The following is an 18399-nucleotide window of genomic DNA, read 5'->3' as shown; positions in this document are numbered from 1 at the left end:
TATTTGAATTAAATTTTGTAAAATTGGCACCCGTTTTTTACTTTACGCTAGGCTTATAATTGAGATAGAAACACTGTTAAATTTGACAAGTAACTTTACGGACTGGTACTGTATCGTTAAAGAATCAAGAAACGATTAAGTCCTATTGCAAACTTTTGGTAATCCTCTAATTGCTGATTCGAAAAGCAATGGTTTCAATTAGAATCTAAAAATTATCATGTCTCCGTTAAACTTGATGTTCAAATCTGTTTGAAAAAGTAAGGAGCTGAAAAGTTTGTTTTCAGAAATAAGCAAGGTGTGAGATATGATATCTATGACCTTATTACAAGATAATAAAATATAATTTAGTGAGACTACATAAACTCATAAGTTTTATGGGAATGTACGAAGGTTGAAGACGCTACTCGTCCCGATCATCCAACTAGTTGGGCACTAATGTTATTCGCATATCCATGTAAGCCAGAGTAGCTTCATCATGAGTTTGTCATGATTTGATGGATAAAATTACGAGTGAAATTTTTTATCACATTAAAAAGTTACTAATAGTGAAATCCGGAACACTTGTCATGTGATGGTCAAACTTCAAAGTGCGAACCTCAAGGTTATTGGTATTTGACCAACAATCCTAGAAGTTATTGATGTTGAAGTGTTTTCTGAAATATGAGGAAAGTCGAAAGAGAAACTACAAAAATATTTTGGCAGAAAGAAAGAAAAGACTAGAAAGTCTAGCTCAGGTGTATATGGATGATATACATGTTATGAATGTATTCTTTGATTGGTCACACAATGGAACTCTTGGGTATTTGTACCATATTGGTTGGTATGAGATGTCATACAACACAACACAATACAAGAATACAATGGCCTAAGTGACTGACAATGAATGTGGTAATAATACACGTCTGGAACAAAATAAAGTGTTATTGTGTTCGTCATTGGCATTCTACCTAGCTTTTCAGATTTATCATAAAGAACTTAATAATTTTTATTTTGCTCTGGTCAAATGAAAACAATGAGTTGTTCAAATTATGACTGTACTCCATGTACGATGGATAAGTTATTATAAATCTTATTGGTGAAACACACATGCATAACACTGACGCTAAAATGCCATTAGGAAAATGATTTGAATTCCACTTATTTGTGGAACCGCCATTTAGGTCATGTTAGAAAGGAACGCATGAACAAACTCCATGCAAATGGATTTTTGGAGTCATTTGATATTTGAATCGTTTGGCACCTGCAAATCTTTTCTAAAGAAAATGTCTGAAATACCGTTCATAGGCCAAGAGTGGAACGGGCAACTAACTTAGTGGAAACATACATGATGATGTATGTGGTTCATTGGGCATAGTTGTGTGCGGAAGATTCTTCTATTTCATAAAATTTCCAACAATGAATTGAGTGTATATATATGGATATATTTATTCGATGAGGAAGAAATATGAAACATTTGAATAGATTCAAATAAGTTTCAGCATGAAGTGGAAATCATCGTAATAGAAAAGTCAAATATCTATGATTGGATCATGGTGGAAATATTTGAATTACGAGTTTTAGCGAACATCTATGAGAGTTACAAAATTGTTCCACAACTCACGTTTCTTGGAACACAAAAGTTATGATGGAGTTTTCGAAAGATGTATCCAAACCTTGTTGGATTAATGATGAGATAAAATAAACTAGGGATTTCTATTTTCGTGCCCTCGGGTCCTTAGTTGTGCTCAGTTTTCCCCAGCTCCTTAGTTTTTCCTCAGTTTTCCCCAAGTCCTTGTTTGAAACCCGCAGAAGGAGCTCAGACGGCAGGATTCCCGTTTAGTTGACCGTTCCATGCAGACTTGTGGGGCCGCGTCGTGTGGGCCCGCGTTGCGTGGGGCTGGTAGAAAGGGACCGCGTGGGACAGGACGAGATAGCGTTTGGTTGCACGTGAGCAGGAGCTGGGTTTTGTCTCTCTCGGCCCAAATTGGCATTTTCCCTTTTAAGAGTACCTTTTCCACCTCCTTCTCTCTGTCCTTTTTCACCTAGTTAGAATCAAATCTAGAGAAGCTTGCATTTATGTCTTTCTTCAATTATTTGTGCCTTTTGGCCCTCGTTGTTTGCCCAATATGGCAGCAAATCTAGTACTCCATCTGGTCCATATGTATGTAGTTAAATCTAGAAGAAAATCTACAGGGAATGTACGATAAATTCACACAGTCATATAGTAGAATAGGGATAGATAATAGGGATCCCTCCCTAGATAATAAGCTGCATACAGCAACCAAACATAGTAACAGGTTCGAGGTTCTTCACAGCACCATCATACTAACAACATAACAACAAGGGATCCCTAGCTAACAACAAAACAGGAGGCAGCAGCAGCACACGGCCAGGACTCCGCCTACCCCATATGCATCTGCCTCCACTTGTTGCTCCCCTTGGGAGCCTTGGGCTTGAGCGGAGGCATGCGCCCGCCGAAGATCTCCACCCGCTGGAAGCTGCAGAGGTGCATGCCGAGCGCCTTGTGCTTGGCGCGGAAGGAGTGGGGGTTCACCGTCGCGCCGACCTTGGGGAAGGTGTTGCCGATGTTCTCGGCATGCGTGAGGAGGCAGTTGAAGTCATTGCCGCCAAGCCTCCTAGTGCAGAAGGGGCACCTGTAGCACTACAAGAAAAGTTCTGATAGACCACGTCCCAAAATTGTCCGCTAAGGGCCATTTTTCGTCGCCTATGGGCCTAACCCGACGATATGGGTTCTGTTGTCGAAACTGCGTCAGGCAAAGTCCTACGACGATTTTTTCGGTCCGTCACGCTTGGGCGCCCTTCCGCCACGGAAAATCGGACTGTTGCAGAAGTGTTTCCAGGAGCCCGTTGACTGCTGACGTCATGCAAACTGATACGTGGTAGACGCCGTTAACTGGCAGTTAACGGCGTTAACCGGCTGAAACCCCGTGGTAGATGGTAGGCCCACACGAGGCCTGCCACGTCTTAAGCGGGCCGGCCCATTAAGTTTGCGGGCCGGGCCAGCTGACTTAGTTTGACTGGTCAACTATATAGCTGGGCTGGTCTATTAGTTACGTGGGCCGGGCCTAACCTCTAAGGTTGACTGGTCAAAACTTTAATGGGCCGACCCACTAAGCATGTGGGCCGGGCCGAATGCACTCGTTTGACCGGTCAACAGGCAAAAGGGCCAGCCCACAAGACATGTGGGACCCACTTTCGTGTTATCGGGCCGGCCTATTTAACAAGTGGGGTCCACCTTAAACCAAGTGGGCCGGCCCAATAAGTTATTGGGCCGGCCCAATTAGCCTGTGGGTCCCACTTTCCTGCTATCGGGCTGGCCCATTTAGTACGTGGGGTCCACAATAGATCAAATGGGCTGGCCCAACAAGAAAGTGGGCCAGGCCAAAAACACATGTGGGTCCCACTTTCGTGTTAAAGGGCCGGCCCAATTAGTACGTGGGGTCCACCATATAGCAAGTGGGCCGGCCCAACAAGATAGTGGGCCGGGCCAAAAAACACAGGTGGGTCCCACTTTCCTGTTAAAGGGTCGGCCCATTTAGTATGTGGGGTCCATCATATAGCAAGTGGGTTGGCCCAACAAGATAGTGGGCCGGCCCAATAAGCAGGTGGGGCCCACTATCGTGTTAACGGGCCAGCCCAATAAGTAAGTGGGCCGGCCCAAAATGAAAGTGGGTCCCACACTACTGTAAGTGGGCCGGCCCAATCTGTTGTAGGGCCCTGGTTGTTTGACTAGTCAACTTGCATTAAATTTCATGAGCCTAAAATCTGATATCAATGATACACACAATTACATACACAAATAAAATAACTAGGAAAATTACAAGGCAATTAATGTGCCCAAATAAAAAAATTACATAGAATCATTGAGGACTTCTATTAGCATCATCAATAGCACGTTGACATTTGGCAATCGCCTTGATTGAATCTTGTGTACTCTTGGTCAACATATCAGCTACAGATCTTAAAGTAGCAATACCATGTCTTTTATAAAGTACAGCCTTGAGATATTTACTGTTTGATGAAAGGAATGGTCTAGCTTGACGGCTATTAGAGGATGCATCAGAAGAAAGATCAGAACTTTTTGTGGGCCTCTCTTCTGATTAAGATTGCTTCATCACAACTGCATTCTGATAATAATGCAAAAAGAGTTAAACGATGAACTATGCAAACATGTATTAAGCATTGTCGATATGAGATAGTCACAAGTACTAAGCACAGACTTACATTATATCGTTGCATAGGCTCACCCCGGAACCTTTTTTGCGCTCTATCTTCTACTAAGGACTTCTTCATTACAATTGCATTCTAGTAATATTGCAAACATAGTTACAACAGTGAACTATTCAAACATTTATTATGCAATGTAGATATAAGATAATAACAAGTTGCATAAATAAGACAATGTAAGGAACTTGTACTAAGCACAGACTTACATCATAATGTTGCACAGGGTCGCTTTGGCGACTATCTTCTAATGATGACTGCTTCATTAAAACTGCATTCTGGTAATATTGCAAACATAGTTACAACAATTAACTATTCAAACATGTATTACGCAATGTAGAGATCAGATAACAACATGTAGCAGAAATAAGCACAAGATAAGATAAGATGCATGTACTAAGCACATACTGGCTCGCTGCAGGTCCTTCTCTTGCGTGCACTAGTCGTGGTCGACATGCCTGTCATTTTAGGTTCAGCCATCAAGTGAAATGCTAATCCTCCTGCTCCATTGTCCTTAATCTGTGTTTAGATATCACATTTAAGACCAAGTCAGCTGGTTTCAAATAACAAAAAACTTGAGCTGCCAAATGAATAAGCCAATATTTACCAGATATCAGATTAAAACCAACTAGATGTTGCTTTGCATGAGATACGAATTTCAGACATTCAGATTTAGAGTAGGGTAATGCCAAGGTTTTCCACATAAAGTAAACTGGCATTAAGAATGACCAAATGTCAGGTTCAAATCACCTTCGCAGTTGCTCCAAGACAAGCATATCAAATAGGCAGAAACATAGTAAAGCATGAATGGCATTGCTATGGCAGGGTTCCAAGTGTTAATCTCTTGCATAAGGAACAATGCATATAGGTTATAGATAATAACGGAAGTATACTGCCAAAATTACCAACCAAGAACTCAGATTCCAACCTTCCCTAGCGTCCCCGCTGTTAATGTTGGATATTCTAATAAGTGATTGGCATGATCAATCCCTAGGAAAAATAACATTGACAAGTTAGTCTACGATAATACAAAGACCAGACATGCACGCAACAATAACTATACAAGCTGTGCGACAGGAGCATTCATGGAAAAAATAGCTATAAGCTAAAGACGAGGTATAAGAGCAAGCAGATTGGAAATGCACATAGCATGATTATAAAAGCAGTGTGAGAATAGCAGGCACGAGAAAACAGCTAGCGGCTAGCGGTGAGCTAATGACGTGGTATAAGAACAACCAGATTGGAAATGCCCATAGCATGACTATAAAAGGAATAGCATGCAGTACAAAAACAGTTGGCAGCAAATGAATGGGTATAAGGCTATAAATATGTGGATGCACACAGGTGTCAGTAGAATGAACAGGATGGTAGCGATCGGATAATGCTTTTGTACTGTACAATATTTAAACGACCTTCATGCGAAGTAACACATCAAGAAAGTTAATGGCATATGAGATCTGCAAATAACTACACAAAACATGGCTAAAGAAACACCGCGATCTAACGGGCCAGCGTACTAACCAAGCTGCGGTGGGGTGGACGGGGGCGGCAACTTGCATTCCAGCGGCGGCGAATGCGGGAGACGATGAGTCGACCCTGTTTCAGTAGAAGCGGGCGTTAGTGAAGCAGATCTGGTTGGCTGGCAAGGGATTCGGTGAAGTTGATATAGCCGCTGCGCTGAGGTAGTCGGTGGAATAGATCGGCTTCTGTGGAGGGGGGCCGCGGTGAAGTAGACCTGGTTCCGTTGGAGAGGATCCGGTGCATCGACAGGAAAGGCGTTGATTGCTACGCTGTGGATGAGGTCGGTGTTGCGGTCAGAAACCCACCGGCGAGCAGCGACGGGCAACACAGTAGAGCCGGGAGGCTCCCAGGACTGCGGCTGGCTCTGGTCCCACCGAGCGTGCCAGAATGTGTTGCGGTCAGAAACCCACCGGCGAGCAGCGACGGGCAACACAGTAGAGCCGGGAGGCTCCCAGGACTGCGGCTGGCCCTGGTCCCTCCGAGCGACGGCCCGCAAAGACTCGGCACGCATGTCCGATGCTGGTGCAAGGGCGTGCCACCTGACCTATACCTGGTCAGGAAGGTGATGGATGTGCCTCGCTTAGTTTCCTGCATGGCATACACGTAAACATTAAATACGAGCCTCGATCGGCTCTCAGGTTGTCCTGTGGATCGGCTCAAAGAGCCGATCCACCCATGATCCGTACGGGGTGTACGAATATATGGTGGTCCTGCTTGATCAGAATAAAGCTAAAACGACCTACTACGATTTAGGGTTTTCACCACATAATCGGAACATCCTACTTGTGATTGAGCCTGGCGGCCACGCACTGTGATCGTAAGCCGTCCCTAGACAAGTCCTAAAAACCAACACGAGGTTGATCCCCGGAGCATCCTGTCTAGGGCTAGCAAACTACACCCTACGCGCCACTGGATCCTTCAACCCGTTTGTAAGGCCTAACTATGCAGATATTAAACTAATCCTTGAAGAACAAGGAGCAACCATAACGGATCGGATCTACTGAATAATGATCAAGCGGGGTGCCGCCCTTACACCTAGGATAGGCGTAAGGGCGGCTAGATGTCTAAGGGTTGCACGACGATAGCATATGATACGATGAACAATGCTAACCCTAACACATCTAAGATAACTACGTTTCTCGCCATCAAAAAGGCTTCAGTACGAGCAACGCATGGACAGCGAATAAACGTGTACTGCCTAGATCGCAAGATGCGATCTAGGCAGCATGATGCTTACCCGGAAGAAACCCTCGAGACAAGGGAGTTTGCGATGCGCCTAGATTGGTTTGTGGTGAACGTGATTGTTGTTTATTTCATAAACCCTAGATACATATTTATAGTCCGTAGACTTCCTAATCGTGGGAATAATCCCAACCGGGCACGAGCCAAACTCTATCTAACCGACACGTATCCTACTATATTATAGATACACGGGCAAACTAGCCCAAACTTTGCATATAAGGCCGATTCACGTATTTCTTCCATGTATATTCTTCAAGCCCATCTTGATCGCGGCCCACCTCTGACTCGGTCAAATTCTGGTGATAGCACATGCCCCCCTGGTTTTGGAATTGATAATTCCAAAATCACTCCGCTCTTTCTCCGTCGGGTCAGGTCGTGGCAGAACCGTCGCAGTATCCTTCATCATGATGCCTTGCCTCTTCCACTTCCGCGTGTCCTGGCAAAATTGTTGTTTTTTTTTATTGGGCACCACTTCCTCGGAAACTGCTGTGGCATTGAATTTCCACTATATCCCCTTTTATTTAACCGCTCCAAACAGTTTGCTTCTTCATCCCCTTCGCATTAGCACTCCAAAAGCCCTCCTGCGCCACCATGTCTTCTTCTTCCTCTGCCTCATCGGGTCTTTCCACCCAATCCTCCTCCTCCCGCGAGCCGACGCCGGAGTGGAACCCGGAGGAGGCCCATGCGGCCAACATCCGCCGTGCCATCGAAGTCGGGGAGGAGTTCAGTCACGATTTCTCCGTCTGGTCTGAGGACGACAAGTCCTCGACCGACGGGGAAAGTGACCTCCGCTTCCTCGCCGACGGGGAAACAGAGGAGGAGAGCGATGACGATCACTTCTCCTGTGATGATTTCACCTCCCCCGAGGAGGAGGAGGAGGAGAAGGAGGAGGAGGAGGATGACACCTCCTCCGACGAACCGCCGGCCAAGCGCTTCTGCCCCTGGCCGGGGAACCTCAGCGACTTCGATAGCGACGACGACGACGCTGACGAGGAGGACGAGGACAACGAGGGCCCTGCCGGCGGCCGCTGCAGCAGCGACGACGAGCCCGCCGGGAGTAGCGCCGACAGCGGCGACGACGGTGACGACGAGGGCAGCGATGGCCCGTAGATAGGACCCTTAGCACAGGATCAGTAGTGGTAGATGGGGCAATGTATCCCCTAGTACTTCCTTTTGAGAGCAATCAGCTCTTTATGTAAGAAATCCTGCTTAGCAATGAAGAATTTCCCCCAATATGATTTTGCCGATTTCCTTTAAGCTAATTTAGCCGATTTCCCCTCATACTGATTTTGCCGATTTGTTCACTTAGCCAATGCTCAATGAGCCGATGGCAACGCATCGGTCCTTCACAAACTATCCTTCAACTCTTCGACTGATGACTTCAAGCTCTGGTGGATACTGTGGAAGACCCTTGCTTTCAAGAGAGCCTTTAAATTCCTCCCACCAGCTCCAGTGATCTCTCCTGCAAGAACTCACTATTTTTAAAGAAGGTTGCGACGAAGGACCAGCCGATGACACCCCAATCGGCTCCTAAAAACAGAGCATCTACCAGGCCAGCTGCCCCCCGAGCCTCAGTCCAGGCGAGAATAGCGATGAGGATGCACAGATCAGACAAAGGGCTTTGAACTCAGGTAATTCTGAGACAGCCACCGTGCAGAGCCAGCCAAACTTGCCCTCATCGATCGCCTTTTCTCCCGTTACAAGCCGATATTGTAGACGAAACACCAACGGCTTAATGAACAAAAGGCTGCCTTACATGCCAAAACTGACGCTTCTGACAGTACTGCTGAACTGGCGCAAAGGGTTGGAAGTCCTCGAAGAGAAAGTTCAGGCACTAAAATCGGCCCATTGCAGCTGAGGAAGCTCTCATTGTTCACTCCCTCGAGGAAGCAGAAGGCCTTACAGCTGGACTGAAGGCCGACTTGGTGAAAATCCGCGTCTTGAACACGCAGCGGGTAGATCCTGTGTAATTGTACTAGAGTCGATGGCTGTGCATCGGCTGTATACCATGAGAATTTTTTTTACTGGCCGATTTTCTATTGGCCCCCAATATTTCACTGCACATGTATCGCACATGTTCATCTGATTAGGTGCCCCCCGAGCCGAATCTGCCAGGTAACTGCGGATGTCGGCTCTGTAGTTAGCCAAGGCACTGTATTTGAACGTCGGCTCCGTTAGGATTAATGTTGACTCTCATCAGCCGACGTAAAACCGCTGCCCATTAGGTCGATGTTGAGCACGGGCAGAACGTATGGTGAGGATAATTTTGGCCGATTGCTGGAATCGGCTTCCATGTTGATTGAATCGCTCAATGAAGGTTTTGCAATGTTCCTCCATAGATCTTTGGGGATGATCCCAAGGATCGGCCTCGCCACGTTTGCCCATAGGTTTGTTCTTGCTATACGGTCAGGCCGGTGGATAAGACCAGCCTAACCCCATCCTTTGTCACGTCGATGCGCTCACAGTCGTCTAAATTGATGCCTGAGAGTGGCTCTTGGCCTGTTGTCTCCCAAGCGTTCATGCCAGCCGTTGAAATCTCGGCTGAGTCATCTGCATGGATGACCTCTACCTCATCTCCATCCCACTGTATTACGCATTGGTGCATCGTGGATGGAATGCAACAGTTGGCGTGGATCCAATCTCTTCCTAGCAGGACAACATAGGTGCTCTTGCTATCGACAATAAAGAACGTCGTAGGGATGGTTTCCCTTCCTACGGTCAGATCCACGTTCAGAACACCTTGTGCGTTAGACGCTTGGCCGTTGAAATCGCTCAGCGTCACGTTGGTCTTGATCAGATCCGAGCTAGAGCGTCCCAACCGACGTAGCATGGAGTATGGCATAATGTTGACTGCCGCCCCGGTGTCCACCAGCATCTTGTTGACAGGCTGCCCATTGATATAACCTCGCAAGTACAGGGCCTTCAGATGTCTGTAGCTTCTTTCTCGTGGCTTCTCAAAGATAACTGGCCGTGGGCCGCAGTCAAGTTGTGCCACAGGTGCTTCGTCTAATCCTGGAGCACTAAACTCCGTCGGAAGGATGAACACCATGTTTGTGCCAGCCGATGTTTCATCATCGGCTTTCTTTTGTCTGGGGCGCCACTCTTTCCTTTGTGGCTGACCTTCTTCGTCCAGGGTTCGCTGAATTTTAGCGGCCAGATCAGGCCGCGCCTTCCTCAACGTGTGCAGGTATAACCTTTCGGCTTCCTCCAAACCACGTAGTCACTGAACCCTACGCTTTTGGGAATGGCTGAGTCCATCAGGGCACCACCTTGGCCGGTGGTACTTGTCTTCTTCTTCGTCATCGTCTTCCAATTCCTCGAGATCTTCCACCCGAGAGGACTCAGCGTGCTTGTTCCGAGGCGGGAGAGGCCCTAGACGTTTGAACACGGACACGTTAGCTGCATCCTTCTTCTTCTGTCTACATTCTGTGCACTTGCCGATTGTAGGCAATCGGCTCATTCCTGAATCCCAGCAGTGTCTGAAGAAAGGACAGTCCCAGTGCCTATCCTCGTCGTCTTGCTCTCTTGACCTTTCCTTGGCGTGGCGCTCATATCTCTCCTCGTCGCGATCATGCCGACGATGTCTCCTGGCGTCCCTAGCCAGACGATCTCTTTCATCATCGTTGTTGGCCGTCGGCGTTGGTCATATTGACTCACATACTTGTTGAGGAGGTGATCAGAGAGAGGTCGCTGATATCTCACATTCCTCACTTCTCCCTCTGTGATGTAGCGCTTGCCATCGTGACGGAGCCGATCGCGTGGAACGGCTTCCTCTGTGTCCTTGCTATGAGAGCAGCTGCCCTTGTCTCCGTCCTTACCAGAGTGGTGTCCAGGTCCTACCATGTTGATGTTGAACGAGAATCCTGGCTGGCACCCTCCAGGGTAAGTGCACTCCACCAAGTTAACGGCGGGGAAGGGGTGAGTGTCGACTTTCATGGCGTACTGGTTGAAAATTAGACGTCCTTGTTCTATCGCCATTTGGATCTGCTGACGCCACACCCTGCAGTCGTTGGTGGTATGGGAGAACGAGTTATGCCATTTGCAGTATGGCTTCCCGTTCAGCTCCTGTACCGTGGGGATTTTGAGGCCTTCGGGTAACTTCAGCTGCTTCTCTTTAAGTAAGAGGTCAAAAATTTGCTCAGTTTTAGTTACGTCAAAATCAAACCCTCTGGGCGGACCTGGTGGCTTAAGCCATTTGCAGGATATGGGGGTTGCCCCCCGAGTCCATTCAGCCACTGCTACCTCTTGATCTCCCGCAGACCCTTCATCTTCTTCTGTCTCAACCAGGACTACTGCACGCTTGAATTTGTCCTGGTACAGCTCTGGGTGGCTCTGCTCATATAATGACAGTTTCTGAACCATGTGCGCCAGTGAAGGGTAGTCTGCTTGGGAAGCCATATCCTTGATCGGTGATGCGAGACCCACCACCGCCAACTCGACTGCTTCCTTTTCGGTCAAACGAGCCGAATAACATCGGTTCCTCACGGTCCTGAAGCGCTGGATGTACTCTGATACTGTTTCTCCGCGCTTCTGACGTACTTGTGCTAAATCGGCAATGCCAGCCTCGGAAGCCTCTGAGTGATACTGCATGTGGAACTGCTCTTCCAACTGCTTCCAAGTCCGGATTGAGTCTGGTGGCAGCGATGTGTACCATCCGAAAGCCGATCCTGTGAGGGACTGTGCAAAGAACCTCACACGCAGCTCATCTGATGCTGAGATCGTGCCCAGCTGTGCCAAATATCGGCTCACATGCTCGATGGAGCTGGAACCATCTGATCCATTAAACTTGGAGAAATCAGGGAGCCGATATTTGGGTGGTAGCGGGATCAACTCGTACTCGTTGGGATACGGCTTGGAATAGCCGATTGTCCTCCTCTTCGGCACCATGCCGAACTGGTCTCTCAGGATTGTACTGATCTGATCCGCGGTGCTGGCTGCAGGAGTCGAACTCTGAAGATTCGCCGGAGTGGCATACTTAGCCAGCCATGCTTGCTTTTCCAGCTCTGAGCCAACTGCAGGAGCTGAGCTCTGGAGGTTTGTTGGAGTGGCATACTTAGCTAGCCACGTCTGCTTCTCAAGATCTGTTCCCGAAGTTCCTCCTGTTGTTCCAGAAGTCCCTGCTGTTGCAGTCTGGTTTGTGAGTGCCCAGTTACTGCAGTCTGGCATGTATGTGCACGTGTATCCGTGAGGGATCTCCTTAGGCGCCACATGCAAGAACTGGTAGTCACTAGGGTCACCACCGATCTTGTAGACGACGTATGCCGGTGAATTCGGCACATCTGGTGCTGCCAACGCGAATGGCAGCGGTGGACAGGACTGGAGTGGCATCTCTCCTTGGTAAGTCCCGAGAGCTGGTCCTGACGGAGAGTACTGATGCCTCATGATTTCCTGGATCACCCGAAGAGCGACACGCTCCAAAGTGTTCACCAGGCTCTCAGAATGGCGGTGTAGCGAATGAGCTACCATGAAGTTAATCTCCTGACGCAGAGACCTGGTGCGTTCTTCTGACGGGGCGGACAGGTCCACTCCATCGAGCGCGCCTTCAGGTGAGAACCCTTTCCACCTGATGCCATGTGAGCGGGTTCTGTGAAAAGAGCCGATGAGGTCGGCTTCGAGTATCGCTTTGACCTCGTCATACTTCTTCTTGAGCTCCTTGGTCAAATCCTCGTACGTGACTGGAGTGCCCTCCGCCATCTCAGATGTAGATGGCGATGCGGTTGATGTCGAAGATGGTCCCATCGGGCGTGCCAGAATGTGTTGCGGTCAGAAACCCACCGGCGAGCAGCGACGGGCAACACAGTAGAGCCGGGAGGCTCCCAGGACTGCGGCTGGCCCTGGTCCCACCGAGCATGCCAGAATGTGTTGCGGTCAGAAACCCACCGGCGAGCAGCGACGGGCAACACAGTAGAGCCGGGAGGCTCCCAGGACTGCGGCTGGCCCTGGTCCCTCCGAGCGATGGCCCGCAAAGACTCGGCACGCACGTCCGATGCTGGTGCAAGGGCGTGCCACCTGACCTATACCTGGTCAGGAAGGTGATGGATGTGCCTCGCTTAGTTTCCTGCATGGCATACACGTAAACATTAAATACCAGCCTCGATCGGCTCTCAGGTTGTCTTGTGGATCGGCTCAAAGAGCCAATCCACCCATGATCCGTACGGGGTGTACGAATATATGGTGGTCCTTCTTGATCAGAATAAAGCTAAAACGACCTACTACGATTTAGGGTTTTCACCACATAATCGGAACATCCTACTCGTGATTGAGCCTGGCGGCCACGCACTGTGATCGTAAGCCGTCCCTAGACAAGGCCTAAAAACCAACACGAGGTTGATCCCCGGAACATCCTATCTAGGGCTAGCAAACTACACCCTACGCGCCACTGGATCCTTCAACCCGTTTGTAAGGCCTAACTATGCAGATATTAAACTAATCCTTGAAGAACAAGGAGCAACCATAACGGATCGGATCTACTGAATAATGATCAAGCGGGGTGCCGCCCTTACACCTAGGATAGGCGTAAGGGCGGCTAGATGTCTAAGGGTTGCACGACGATAGCATATGATACGATGAACAATGCTAACCCTAACACATCTAACATAACTACGTTGCTCGCCATCAAAAAGGCTTCAGTACGAGCAACGCATGGACAGCGAATAAACGTGTACTGCCTAGATCGCAAGATGCGATCTAGGCAGCATGATGCTTACCCGGAAGAAACCCTCGAGACAAGGGAGTTGGCGATGCGCCTAGATTGGTTTGTGGTGAACGTGATTGTTGTTTATTTCATAAACCCTAGATACATATTTATAGTCCGTAGACTTCCTAATCGTGGGAATAATCCCAACCGGGCACGAGCCAAACTCTATCTAACCGACACGTATCCTACTATATTACAGATACACGGGCAAACTAGCCCAAACTTTGCATATAAGGCCGATTCACGTATTTCTTCCATGTATATTCTTCAAGCCCATCTTGATCGCGGCCCACCTCTGACTCGGTCAAATTCTGGTGATAACAGTCGGCGGTGAAGCAGATCCGTCGGTGGCGAGGTCGGCGGTGAAGCAGATCCGTCGGTGGCGAGGTCGGCGGTGAAGCAGATCCGTCGGTGGCGAGGGCGGCGGGGGAGCGGATCAGGTGGGTGGACAGCCAACACGATAAGGCTACGTTGTGGAGGAGTATGCCGGTGGCGAAGCAGATCTAGTACTGTAGAGAGTCAGAGCTTTGGCGTGTGAGAGTATTTTTGAGCTAATGGGGCGAATGGTTGGTGGGTGGGTGTGGGCCTGTGGGGAGGGTTCGGGATCTAGGCAAGATATTTCATTGTTACCGAATGAGCCCTCCATGGTCGGTGGGTTGTAGCTTCCGGACCAGGGTTAAAAGGGTAAAACTGGTCACGGGATTTTCGAATGGCTGCGGCGGGATAATTTGGCACGCGGCCGAAATTTTCAGTTTCAAGCTACGAGCAGAACGACAAAAATAATGTTCTTCCCAAGGGAGCTCTCATTTCTTCCTCTTCTCTTTCTCTCTCGAGTCTCTCCCACTCCCCCGGCTCATCTCCCCCTTCTCTCCGACTGCCTCGCCGGCCGGAGACGAGGCCTACTTCTCTCTGTATATCGTACACCCTCCGAACTAAATTAATTGATTCAAATTTCCTTAGACGTGTATGTATCTAGAGTAAAAACATGTGTGGATACATCCATATTTAGATAAGCAAAGTTGAGTCAGCTAATTTGGATCCGAGGGAGTTAGTGTTGTTGTAAGCTTAGATCCAGTGTTTCCCATGAGCAGAATGGCGCAATGGAGTCGGGGATCTCGTCATCGGCTTCAGATCTGGCCTATGGTGAATCTGGCGGATCAGGTCTGGCGGATCTTGCCGGCCAAACCCCGATCTGGTACCATCAACGTGATGGCGCTAACGGTGAGGCTTTCTTTGGTCAGTGCTTCAGATCTGGCCAATGGGGAAGTCAAGCTGCTAACGTTCACAAGCTCGAGGCATACGACGGCGTCATCCGTCTTGCTCGTGAACATCTTGGCCTTTCAGCGGCCCTTCTCAGAGCCAATATGCCGTTGCTGAGGCCCTTCTTCTCCTTCGTCCTGGCGGCTACCGGCGACACCGTCCCAAGTGGCACTACAAGAAAAGTTGCCATGGCCGACGAAGTTGAAGTCGCGACGTGGTTGCTGGTGACCATGGCCGACGATTTTTGGTCTCTCCGTTGTGCATGTCAAAATGTTTTTTTTCTCGTTTTTGAGGCCACCTAGCCCGACGAAAACGGCCAAAACGTGGCGTATGGTGTCCCGGGACGTGGTGCATCTCGAAATCTCGGGTTCGCCGGCCGAGTCAACGCAAATCCGCACCGCCGATGGATGTAAGGCCCAGATGGCAGCCTCTCTGGCATTGTTTTTTTTCTCGATCGCGCCATCTCGTTCAATGCTCTCCGATCGAGCCGTTTACGATGCAGGATCATGGGTCCCGCATGTCATCCTCTATGAACCAGAATTCTTTCTATTCTTGGATTTTTTTTGACCCCCTGATTTCTGGCTACTTCCTTTTTCTTTTGATCCCTTGCCGCCTTCGAAACGTTGAGACCGCTGCTGCTAAATGGGACCCGCATGTCATCCTCTATGTGCAATCAACTTTCTTTTCTTGGAGTTTTTTTTGGCACCTCATATTTGGTCACTTGCCTTTTTCTTTCGATCCCCTGCCGCCTCTCAAACGGTGATACCGCTTCTGCTAAATGGGACCCGCATGTCATCCTCTATGTACTGTAAAACTTTCTTTTCTTGAATTATTTTTGGCACCTCATATTTGGTCACTTGCCTTTTTCTTTCGATCCCGTCCCGCCTCTCAAACGGTGATACCGGTTCTGCTAAATGGGACCCGCATGTCATCCTCTATGTACTATAAAACTTTCTTTTCTTGAATTAGTTTTGGCACCTCATATTTGGTCACTTGCCTTTTTCTTTCGATCCCCTGCCGCCTCTCAAACGGTGATACCGCTGCTGCTAAATGGGACCCGCATGTCATCCTCTATGTACTATAAAACTTTCTTTTCTTGAATTATTTTTGGCTCCTCATATTTGGTCACTTGCCTTTTTCTTTCGATCCCCTGCCGCCTCTCAAACGGTGATACCGCTGCTGCTAAACGGGACCCGCATGTCATCCTCTATGTACTATAAAACTTTCTTTTCTTGAATTATTTTTGGCTCCTCATATTTGGTCACTTGACTTTTTCTTTCGATCTCATGCCACGTTTGGAACGTTGAGGAACCTGCTGGCTCATGGGACCCGCATGTCATCCTCTATGTACAATAAAACTTTCTTTTCTTGGATTTTTTTGGCACCTGATATTTGGTCACTTGCCTTTTTCTTTCTATCTCATGCCGCCTTTGAAATGTTGACTAAGCTGCTGGCTCATGGGTCCCGCATGTCATCCTCTACGACAATAAAAGTTTTCTTTCTTGGAGTTATTTTTGACCCCTAATTTCTGGCTATTTGCCTTTTTCTTTTGATCTCCTGCCCCCACTGCAACGATGAGGACGCTGTTGGCAGGTCGGTCCCACATGTCATCCTCTATGAACAATAAAAGTTTCCTTTGATGGATTTATTTTGAACCCCTAATATATTTCTGGATATTTCCTTTTTTTTTCTTTTGATCCCCTGCCGCCTTGAAATCACTGAGGATGCTGCTGCCTCATGGGTCCCGCATGTCATCCTCTCAGAACGGTAAATGTTTTCTTTTTTTGGATTTTGTTGGCCAAACGATTTTTTGCTTATTTTTTCTTTCGATCTCCTGCAGCCTTTAAAACATTGAGGACGCTGCTGGCTCACGGGTCCCACATGTCAGCCTCTATGAACAATAAACGCTGAGGATGCTGCTGCCTCATGGGTCCCGCATGTCATCCTCTTAGAACGAAAATGTTTCTTTTCTTGGATTTTTTACCAACAGATTTTTGGTTTATTTTTTCTTTCCATCCCCTGCCGCCTTTAAAACGTTGGCGACGCATGGCTCATGGGTCCCCGATGTCAGCCTCCCCGTACAACAAACATGTGATATCTTGATTATTTTGCAGACAATAAACAGTGTATTGCGCTCTGAGCTATTTCAAACGGATAAAATAAATCTTTATTTTTACATAAACAAACTTATATGTTGAATCCCATTTTTTTTGTTTTTGCGAAGCATAGGACTTTCCTGTTTTTTTAGAAAATTCCGAACTTTCCTGTTTTGGAGTGGGCTGAAATTGTACGAGTCAAAAGGCCAAGCAGGATAGTTCGAAGGCCAAGATGTCCAGATGCAGCCCAATTGAAATCTTTCTTCTTGTATTTTTTTCACCCCCTGATTTCTGGCTACTTCATTTTTCTTTTGGTCATGTGCCGCCTTGGAAACGTTGAGACCGCTGCTGCAAAATGGGACCCGCATGTCATCCTCTATGTACAATAAAATTTCTTTTTTTGGATTATTTTTAGCACTCATGGGTCCCGCATGTCATCCTCTATGAACCAAAATTCTTTCTATTCTTGGATTTTTTTGACCCCCTGATTTCTGGCTACTTCCTTTTTTCTTTTGATCCCTTGCCGCCTTGGAAACGTTGAGAGCTGCTGCTAAATGGGACCCGCATGTCATCCTCTATGTGCAATCAACTTTCTTTTCTTGGAATTTTTTTTGGCACCTCATATTTGGTCACTTGCCTTTTTCTTTCGATCCCGTGCAGCCTCTCAAACGGTGATACCGCTGCTGCTAAATGGGACCCGCATGCCATCATCTATGTACTATCAAGTTTCTTTTCTTGAATTATTTTTGGCTCCTGATATTTGGTCACTTGCCTTTTTCTTTCGATCTCATGCCACGTTTGAAACATTGAGGAACCTGCTGGCTCATGGGACCCGCATGTCATCCTCTATGTACTATAAAAGTTCATTTTCTTGGTTTTTTTTTCACCCTCTGATTTTTGGCTATTTCCTTTTTCTTTTGATCCCCTGCCGCCTTGGAAACGTTGAGTAAGCTGCTGACTCATGGGACCCGCGTGTCATCCTCTATGTACAATCAACTTTCTTTTTCTTTTGATCTCAAGCCGCATTTGAAACGTTGAGACCGCTGTTGCTAAATGGTACCCGCATGTCATCCTCTATGTACAATAAAGTTTCTTTTCTTGGATTATCTTTGGCTCCTGATATTTTGTCACTTGCCTTTTTCTTTCGATCTCATGCCGCCTTTGAAACGTTGAGTAAGCTGCTGGCTCATGGGTCCCGCATGTCATCATCTAAGAACAATAAAAGTTTCCTTTCTTGGAGTTATTTTTGACCCCTAATTTCTGGCTACTTCTTTTTTCTTTTGATCCCCTGCCGCCATTGAAACAATGAGGATTCTGCTGGCTCATGGGTCCAACATGTCAGCCTCTATGAACAATAAA

Source organism: Lolium perenne, chromosome 6, assembly GCF_019359855.2.
Source record: "Lolium perenne isolate Kyuss_39 chromosome 6, Kyuss_2.0, whole genome shotgun sequence".
Taxonomy (NCBI): domain Eukaryota; kingdom Viridiplantae; phylum Streptophyta; class Magnoliopsida; order Poales; family Poaceae; genus Lolium; species Lolium perenne.
The sequence above is the reverse complement of the archived record's forward strand: the minus strand, read 5'-3'. Positions refer to the sequence as shown.